We start from the raw sequence: 10,102 nt of genomic DNA, 5'->3' as shown, positions 1-10,102 counted from the left end.
AGGAGTGTCACAAGTATGAAGATTAAAGAAAAAGGAGGTTTCTGCTGTTGCCAGGGGTAACCTACTTGGCTCTGTTGTTATTGAAACAGTGCAGTCAATGTTCGGGCCCCTGGGAATTAGAGAACCTAGAGATGAGCCGTGAGTGTTGTATGGAAAGAATATTATTAAAGTGCTCAGGCACGTGGCCCTGAAAAATCTTTGGTGTAGTCCTTGTTACCAAATTGGCATTGCAAGGGGTAGACACATAAAATTCATTAGCCACAATGGTGCAGAGCGGAAGACGTAAGGCCCATACACACTGGGCGACTTTGAGCTGAAAGTCGCTCAAAACACCCAGTTTGAGCGGCTTTCAGCTCAAAGCCGCCCAGTGCTGCGCGCTCCTGCATCATCTCGGGGAAAGCCGTTCATCTGCTGGTTATAGCTTTCAGGACGGCTTTGCATAGCGCTGCGCTATGCAACGCCGTCCTCCACCCTCCGTCGGCGCCGGGCAGGGGGAAAGTCGCTCAGTGTGTATGCACTGAGCGGCTTTCCCCGCAGCGATGATTAGCATCATCGTGTCCATACACGCTGGGCATAGTCGCCCAGTGTGTATGGACCTTTAGAGAAGCAGTGAACTACTGTATGTATTGACAATTTAGGAAACACTATAGTGTCTTTAATGTTAACAGAGGTCCTGTGTGATTGATTGGTACATAGTACATGCACACACTGTGTTGGCAGCAGATCAGACAAAAGATAGTGTTAGAATGTGGCAGAGGTTAATTAGTGATATCTGTTACCACAATCATAAATGTTGTAACCTCAGGATTGTACATAGACCAAACAATGGCCCTTATTCTGATTGATGCGGACTTTACCGCGTTCTTACGGATTGCGTCTTTACGGCGTCTGCGCATGCGTGGAGAACGCTACGCGCATGTGCCACGCCTTGACTCGGTACCAGTTCGGACAAAGACCGTCCAAAACTGGTCACCGCTATCAGTCGGGAAATAGGGGCGTATTATGGGCGTCATGCGGAATGACACATGGGCGTAGTTTCAAAGTGGGCAAAACGGGGCGGAAACATGGGCGGACACGGGGGAGTACACTTATGTTGGGGGGCGTACATTCGGAAACCACTCCGAATGCACGCGAGCAAAAAGGGCTGAAATGTGCGGTGTCCACAAGTGTACTATTGCTTTGCGGACACCACTCGTTCATGCGGTAGGCGAACGTACGCCTAATGACTACAACCATTAACACCTGAACCCAATAGAATCTACTCCTTTACTCATTACTCACTAATAGGCCGCTTGTCAGTGCTTTAATAGAAACCATTGCACTTACATTGCTGTAAGGGTTAATGTGTGCTATGCATGTGTTAGGCATGCTTGTAAGGATATATTGGAATCTAATTGATTCCAATTCCAAATAAGCTGTTTTTTATGAGGGTAGGTAATTGAATAAGTGGGTCATGTGATGTATTGCAGAAGATACTTCATAGTGGGTTGTTTGGCGGAAATCCTCCGCTTACGTGCGGTAGCACCGCTTGGCTCCCGTTCGGATGCGGTATTCCCGAGCATACTCTGTAATACTCTGTAATACCGTGCCGAATCGGAGTGTTTCTCCCGCACACGCATGGTTTGTATGTCGTCCGTAAACACGCCCTGTTCTTAAAGAGTGAGTCCGTCCGAATGCGGAGGACACGTGGGCGTTTCTACGGACGATGGCCGCATGCGGAAAAACACCGTGGCGTGCGGACCGCTCCGTAAGAATGCGGGAATTTCCGCACAGATCAGAATAAGGGCCAATAAATTGTAAGAGATACTGCAAGGGTTCAATAAAGCTATATGTTTCTACAATAAAAAACACAGTGTGTGCATTCGTTTAGCATATAGTGCAACATACACCCTAGCAGATAATAGTAGCAGTATGCAAGTTTCATTAACCCCTTACCGCCGCAGCCTGTTTTTGCCTTCCTGACAGAGCCCTTTTTTTTCAAATCTGACATGTATCACTTTATGTGGGGATAACTTTTTTTTGCTTTTACTTATCCCAGTGATTTTGAGAATGTTTTCTCGTGACACATTGTACTTCAAGTTAGTGGTAAATTTTGGTCGATACAGTCTGTGTTTTTTTGTGAAAAATACCAAAATGTCGTAAAAAAATTGAAAATTTTGCAATTTGCAAAATGTTAAATTTTCTGCTTGTGAGACAAATAATCATACCACTCAAAATAGTTAATAACTAACAAAGACCATATGTCTACTTTATGTTGCCATCATTATTTCAACCTCCTTTTAATTTTTTTGGACACTAGGAGGCTTAAAATATGAATAGCAAATTCTCAAATTTTCAAGAAAATTTCAAACACTGATTTTTTTAGGGACCAGTTCAGTTCTGATGTGACTTTGAGGGACTTGTATGTGAGACACCCCCATAAATGATGCCATTTCAAAAACTGTACCTCTCACAGTATTCAAAACAGCATTTTGGAAGTTTGTTAACCCTTTAGGTGTTTCACAGGAATTAAAGCAAAGTGTAGGTGAAATTTCAAAATTTCATTTTTTTTGCAGATTTTCAATTTTAATACATTTTTCTAAGGAACACAGTAGATTTTACTAGAGAAATGTGACTAAAAATTGATTCCCCCAATTCTTTTGTTTTCATAAATATCCTATATGTGGCCCTAGTGTGCACGTTGACCAAACCACAGGCTTCATAATAGAAGGAGCACCTACTTGATTTTGGAGCCTCCTTTTTATGAAATTATTTTTTAGGCACCATGTAGGTTTCTAGGCACCATAAGATGCTAAAAGTTAGGAACCCCCCCACAAGTGACCCCATTTTGCAAACTACACCCCTCAGGGAATTCATCTAGGGGTATAGTGTACATTTCAAACCCCCAGGGGTTTCACCAATTTTGGTACAACTGGGCTGTGAAAATGAAAAATTACATTTTTTTACACAAAAATGCAGTTCTGGCTCAAAATTTTTCATTTTCACAAGGAATGAAGGAGACAAAGCACCCCAAAATCTGTGCCGCAATTTCTCCTGAGTACGGCAATGCCTCATATGTGACCAAAAAATACCATTTGGGTGCATGGCAGGACTCAGAAGGGAAGGAGTGATATTTGGATTTTGCAGCACAGATTCTGGTGGAATGAATGGTGGGTGCTATGTCGCATTAGCAAGACCCCCGAAGCACGGTGAAATGATGAACCTAATAATCCATAGATGTGTGGTATATTTTAAAACACTCCTTCATACATAGGCCGGGTTTGTCGGGGCAAGTTTCACAGTGGAAAATAGTTTGCTTTCATATTCCCTTTTAATTGCAAACTTTGCACCTTTTTTGTGTCCTGCCCTTTTTTCCAGTGGAGGGGATTTCGTTAGGAAAATGCTTCCCTGATACAATACGGGGGCCAGTACTAGAAGTACTGGGGCCAGTACTAGAAGTACTGGGGCCCTCTGCCTGCTGGTTCCCAAATGTTAGGCCCTTTATGACTTCCTCTTGAAAGTGCATAAATGTCCCCGTCTGGCTGGTAGAACGGAATAGTACGTAAGCGTTATACAGTGCCATCTGGATGATATACACGGCCAGCTTCTTATACCATATTTTTGTTTTCCGCAGGGCACTGTACGGCTTCAGTACCTGATCTGAAAGATCCACTCCGCCCATGTACTTATTGTAATCTAGGATACAAATAGGTTTTGAGGTGTGGGTACTGGTACCTCGTACAGGGACGGAGGTGGTACTGTCTCCGTGAATTGTTGTCAGTATAAGGACATCCCTCTTGTCCTTATATTTGACCAACAACATATTTTCGGTGGATTGTGCCCTGGTTTCACCCTTTCTCAGTAATTGGGCAACGTGCGTTTTTGGGAGGCCTCTTTGGTTCTTGCGCACAGTACCGCAAGCTGCTGTACCTCTTGAACCAAGGGCCTTAAACAGGGGGATGCTGGTGTAAAAGTTATCCACATAGAGGTGATAACCCTTATCCAGGAAGGGGTGCACTAAATCCCAGACATTCTTTCCACTAACACCTACGAGGGAGGGGGGGCATTCTGGCGGTTCAATTCTTGTGTCCTTCCCTTCATATACCCTAAACCTGTGGGTGTACCCTGAGGTACTTTCGCACAGCTTATACATTTTTATGCCATACCTTGCCCTCTTATTGGGAAGGTACTGGCGGAATTTAACCCTTCCTTTAAAATGTATAAGTGACTCGTCTACACAAATGAATTTTTCGGGGATGTACATCTCAGCAAATTTGGCGCTGAAATGATCAATGACCGGCCTGACTTTGAATAGCCGGTCAAAGGTGGGATCATCTCTGGGTGGGCACTGTGCATTATCGTTGTAATGCAAAAATTTAAGGATCGTCTCAAAACGAGTCCGGGTCATGGCCATACGATGAAGTGGGGTGCTGTACAGAACATCTGTACTCCAATATTGTCTAATTTCTGGCTTTTTAACTATGCCCATATGTAACACCAGACCCCAAAACGTCATCATCTCTACTGCATCTACAGGGGTCCACCTAGCAAATGATGACGTGGGGTTTTGGGCAATAAACTGCTGGGCATATAAATTACTTTGGTCCACCATTAAATTTATAAAATCATCAGAGAAAAAGACTTTGAAAAAGTCAATTTCTTTGAGGCCTGTAGTATCAAATTGGATTCCTGGGTTGGCCAAAAACTCAGGAACCTGGGGCTCAAAATTGTCTGGTGGTGGGGTCCATACGAGATCAATCATTGGGGGGGGGGGTCTCAGCTGCTCTACGGGGGCGTCTTTGAGGGGGTCCCTCATCACTAGAGGAGGAAGAGGAGCTTAAGACGAATGCAAATTCATCGCTTACTTCACTGGCTGTGTCAGTGTCAGAGGCAATAAGGGCATATGCCTCCTCCGCTGAAAACAGTCTTTGCGATGATTGGGACATTTTTATTATTTTTGTGTTTGTGTAAGTGTAGTGTTTCAACACCTGTATAGTGTAGGGGGGGGGGGTACAAACTTTATTTCAACACGGGGGGTATGTAGTGTGTATGTAGTGCTTTAACACGTGTAAGTTAAAAGAAAAAAAGCTCCTGCGCCAAAAATTGAGCACAGATGTTGGTCAGTAACGTCCGTCACTGATCAGCGCTCAGCGGCCACAGGACACCCACAAAATCACCGTGGGTGTAAAAAAAAATAAAAAAAACCCCCACAGCACCCTCCAAAAAAAAAGAATTAAAAAAAACTGCTGATGAGTCAAAGGCAACAGGAATTTGATCCAAAAAAAAAAAATTAGATCAACCCTGTGCCAAAAATGCTGATCAGTGATGTACGTCACTGATCAGCGCTCAGCGGCCACAGGACACCCACAAAATCACAGTGGGTGTAAAAAAAAATAAAAAAAAAAACCCCACAGCACCCTCCAAAAAAATAAAAAATAAAAAAAAACTGCTGATGAGTCAAAGGCAACAGGAATTTGATCCAAAAAAAAAAAATTAGATCAACCCTGTGCCAAAAATGCTGATCAGTGATGTACGTCACTGATCAGCGCTCAGCGGCCACAGGACACCCACAAAATCACTGTGGGTGTAAAATTTTTTAAAACCCCCCCCCCCCACAACACCCTCAAAAAAAACAACAACTGCTGATCAGTGATGCAACACTGATTAGCAGTGAGGGGCAGCAGGCACACAACTTTTGGTGCAACCTGACGGGGTATATATAAAAAAAAAAACCTGCACCCCAAAAAAGTTGCTGATCAGTTAATTTATACTGATCAGCACAAAAGGGGGGCAGCAGGGGGCAGCAGAGACAAAATTATATTATACAATATTATGTTCTATGACACAATGACGCTGCAGCAGCAGCAGCACAAGCACCAGGAAGCAACAGCAACCAGGAAGCACCAGCAGCTGGCAGCACGGATGCCACCAACGCTGATCAGGTCAGTATAAGGGGACAGATGGGCACGGAGACCGCTCTGCACGCTGTTCCTGACCGGAATGGCGGCTGCAGGGCTCTCTCCGTTATTTTCTGTGAGGTGTAATGGCTGTGATTGGTCCGTCGGACGTACGTTTCACGTATGGCTTTCTCAAAGGACCGGTTGATTGAGGTAATGTCATACCTTTGTTTCTGACATTGTTGGACCCTTTCCATGCAATAGCTCAGGAGTGGTGCAATATGTCTTTAAAGGCCATATAACTAGGCCTCAAATTGAACGACATTAGAGTCCTGACTATTATTGTTCCTCCCACCCTTCTTTTAAGAGATCTAGAATCCCTTTGGGCTGTCTCCCATAGAGGAGCTCAAATGGACTAAACCCTGTAGAGGATTGGGCTACTTCTCTGACCGCGAACATCAAGTAAGGTAGGAGCAGATCCCAATCTAATTTTTCTTGTGACACTGCCCTCTTTATCATTTGCTTAACGGTTTGATTAAACCTTTCTACCAGGCCATCTGTTTGCGGGTGGTACACTGAGGTGGTAATCCTGTCTACTTTTAACAGCTGGCATAAATCCATAAGTTTAGAAAAAAAAGGGAAACCTTGGTCCATTAAGACCTCTTTCCGTATTCCGAAGTGGGTATACATGGTTAGTAGCTCTCTGGCAATGGTGCCAGATTTAATTTTATGGAGGGGTACACATCCGGGTACCTGGTGGCATAATCAACTATGTATTGGTGCCTTCGAGTGGACTTTTCCACTGGCCCTATCAGATCCGTACCAATCCACTCAAAAGGCATGGAAATTATAGGGAGGGTACCAGTGGAGCCCTAAACTCATGGGGTTGTCTTCTGGTACACTGGGCATTCCTGAAAATACCTTTAATGGAGGCATAGATGCCAGGCCAAAATAACCTTAACTGTCTGTGTTGGAGTGTTTTCTCCTCCCCCATATGGCCATCCCACAAATGCATATGTGCAGCTTCTAATACCAACCACAGCAGTTTTCGGGGAACTAAGACCTGATTTTAAAGTAGCAACACAATATAGCAAATCATTTTTAAATACAAAATATGGCACACCCTCTGATGACAAAGCAACAATCACCCTGCCATTAAACACTTTTACAGTCTCAAAGGCGTGTACCAAATTGCTATCATCGCATTGATCTCGCCTGTAGTGATATCTTCTCACCAACTGTGTTCCATTGGGCCTCAGACTCATTCTCCTGGGGTGGTTCAGGACCTGCAGTAGCTCTCCCGGACAGGGCCGCCATTAGGGGGGTGCTGCGGGTACAGCTGTCCCGGGCCTGAGAGAAGGGCGTGGGGTACTCATTTTGCCCACCACACCCCCCTCCACTGTGCTGCTTCTTCACATCAGGTCGCTGGCAGCCAATTAATATGCGGCACTGGATGGTGATCCAATCAGAGCTAGTGTACCGGTATGCGAGCTCTGATTGGCTCACCACCCTGGATATTAAGTGGCCGCCAGCATCCTGAATCTGATGTCTGGGAGCATGGCTTTTGTTTAGCCACTGAGGATCGCAGGCAACACAGCGGAAGGGGGAGACAGGGGAGCCGGACGGTAAGTAAAGGAGGAGGGGCCCAGACTAGAAATCAGCCCCGGGCCCCAAAATTCCTGGTGGCAGCCCTGCTCCCGGATGCCAAGCTTTGGTAGTCTCTGGCCCCTGAATTGCTTCAGTGGCTGATGGTTTGTTGGTGTTATGCCAGGTAACCAGCTCCTGCAGCAACGGAAAGTCACGTTCCAGGGTCAATGGATAAGGTAAATGGCATGTAAAAAATGGAACACCAATTGCCAAATCGGATACAAGCACTACCGGGGAGCTTCCGGGGGAGTTCAAGGGAAAACGTATCTGACTTATGGTTCAGACAAGTCACGGTAATGTAAGGGCCTTAAAATATCTTAAAGAGCAGTACACAACAAGCCCCACCCCTCTTCCTCTACTTTCCAATAGGAAACCTACACTTTGATGAAAGGGCAGGATAAGATTCTTCACCTCCATTCTGTCCCTATACCATATTATAGTATTTTACCATTTAAGCCTCTTTTATACATATGTCTTTATCAAAATGAGCAGCCCATATATTTTGTGGCTTATAATTTCCTCTTCTAAAAACAACTTCAAATCTAAACAGCAGGTGGGCCGGCTTCAGATTACCCTGGGTGGCTAGAACATGCTCTGTTACATTACTATCCAGTTTACTAGTGAGGTTTAATACATTTGATTTTGGCACAATGTGTTTCTGCAATTATGTAGCAATACAGTGTGTGCGGGCCCACTCCCTCAGTGGTTGACCCATACTGTATGTCTGCAGCGTCCAAGACTGAGGTGTGGTCACTGTAAAAATCATTTCCGAGCTGCTGGGATGCGACTGCTGCATTACGGATAGGAAAATCTCTATCATATGCTTCATCTTCTTATCTTTCTGTATTATGCATCTACTTATTTATTTAAACATTTTCCGACCGAGAAAACAATCGTTAGGAGGACAAGGACATGGTGTCATGGATAACGTGGCCCCGCAGGGGAGAGCAGCTGCACATACAAAGGGAAATAAACCATCCAGGATGAAGAACAAACAGTAAGAGAATAGCGCAGACTAATCCCAGTGCCGGATAGAATGAAACCCACTGGCTGTTTGTTATCAACGCGAACATTTTAAATCACCTGCAATGCAATTTACATTTACAGTGACAGCCACACATAGCAGATTACATCAAGATCATTGTTTTAGGGTAGGCGCCCAATGACAGATATATATATATATATACCTTGTGTGTATGAATTATAGACACGTCACATCTATAAAACCAACCACTATAAATAAACAGTAACCATTTCTTCAATAAATCACGTAATGTATATGTGTAATGGATAATGTACTGCCTAATATAAATTGTTAGGAGATTAGAAGTTACAGAGCTGTTCTTACAGCATGTGTATGTTCTGCTCGGAATTTATATTAAGGCCACCCATGTTGAAATGATTGACAATGGGATTGGAAATCATACTGTATCTAGGCTTTGTGTCCAGCAAATAAGGCTGACGGCTCATGCTGAGCAAGTTACAGGCTTCATACTTTTACTTTTTTGTTCTATTCTATCTCATAATCAGAAACAGACTGCGTTTTTAGCAATCATTGCACGGGCCTCAGAGCGCTGACTGTACAGAGTTTGTATGTTCTCCCGATGCTACAGGGACTCCGGTTTCCTACCGCAAATCAAAAATATACTGGTAGGTGAACTGGCTTGCAACAAAATGAATGTGTGTGTACATGTGGTAGGGAACATAGATTGTAAGCTCCACTGGGACAGGGACTGATGTGAATGTTCAAATATTCTCTGTAAAGCGCTGTGGAATATGTGTGCGCTATATAAATAAAATATGACAAATCTCTATTGCTGCTCCTCGTGTAAGATCATAGCTAGAAACTGATCTAAACTAGAAGGTGCCGACATGCAGCACTGGTTGCCTGGAAACCCCCCTCCTCTTGGCAACTTCTTAATTTCTAAATTTAAAACATCTTAAATTATGACACCAGTAGCATTGGTATATAATATGTTCAATAGAGCTGCCACCACGTCATGCAGTGTAAGGGACAGGGCGGTGCTGCTGCACATGCCTAGGGTACCAGATTCTTCTACCTCATTTGCTGTATGTGTGTATCTCAAACATTTGCTGTATGTGTGTTTATCCTCAAACATTGCAATGGATCAGAGAGTAACTGCAAGGAGGAAGAGACAGGAGCATACCTCCCAACAGTCCCGATTTTAGCGGGACAGTCCAGAATATCAGGGCCTGTCCCGCTGTCTCACCCGCGGGCGGCAGTGTCCCGCGGTGTGGGGGGGCTGTTGGGAGTCCCCCCCTGTCAGTTGCTAAGCAGCGGGGAATAAACGCTGTGCGCATGCGCACAGCGTCTATTCCCGCAGCCAGGGGGCTGGGGGCATGGCTAGAGGCTCACAGAGCCTCTGGGTCATGCCCCCATAGCGGCAAAATGGGGGCGTGGCCTCACGGGAGAGCCGTGAGTATAGGCCACACCCCCGAATTAGGCCACGCCCCCGCCTGCTGTACTCGCAAAGTTGGGAGGTATGCAGGAGCCTTAACATGAAGTGGGCGATTGTGAGCTTAGAAAGTGCAGTAGTAGTGGTTGTATTGTGTTTGTG

The sequence above is a fragment of the Crinia signifera genome, chromosome 19, assembly GCF_055691185.1.
Source record: "Crinia signifera chromosome 19, ASM5569118v1, whole genome shotgun sequence".
NCBI lineage: Eukaryota > Metazoa > Chordata > Amphibia > Anura > Myobatrachidae > Crinia > Crinia signifera.
Note: the sequence above shows the minus strand (reverse complement) of the source record.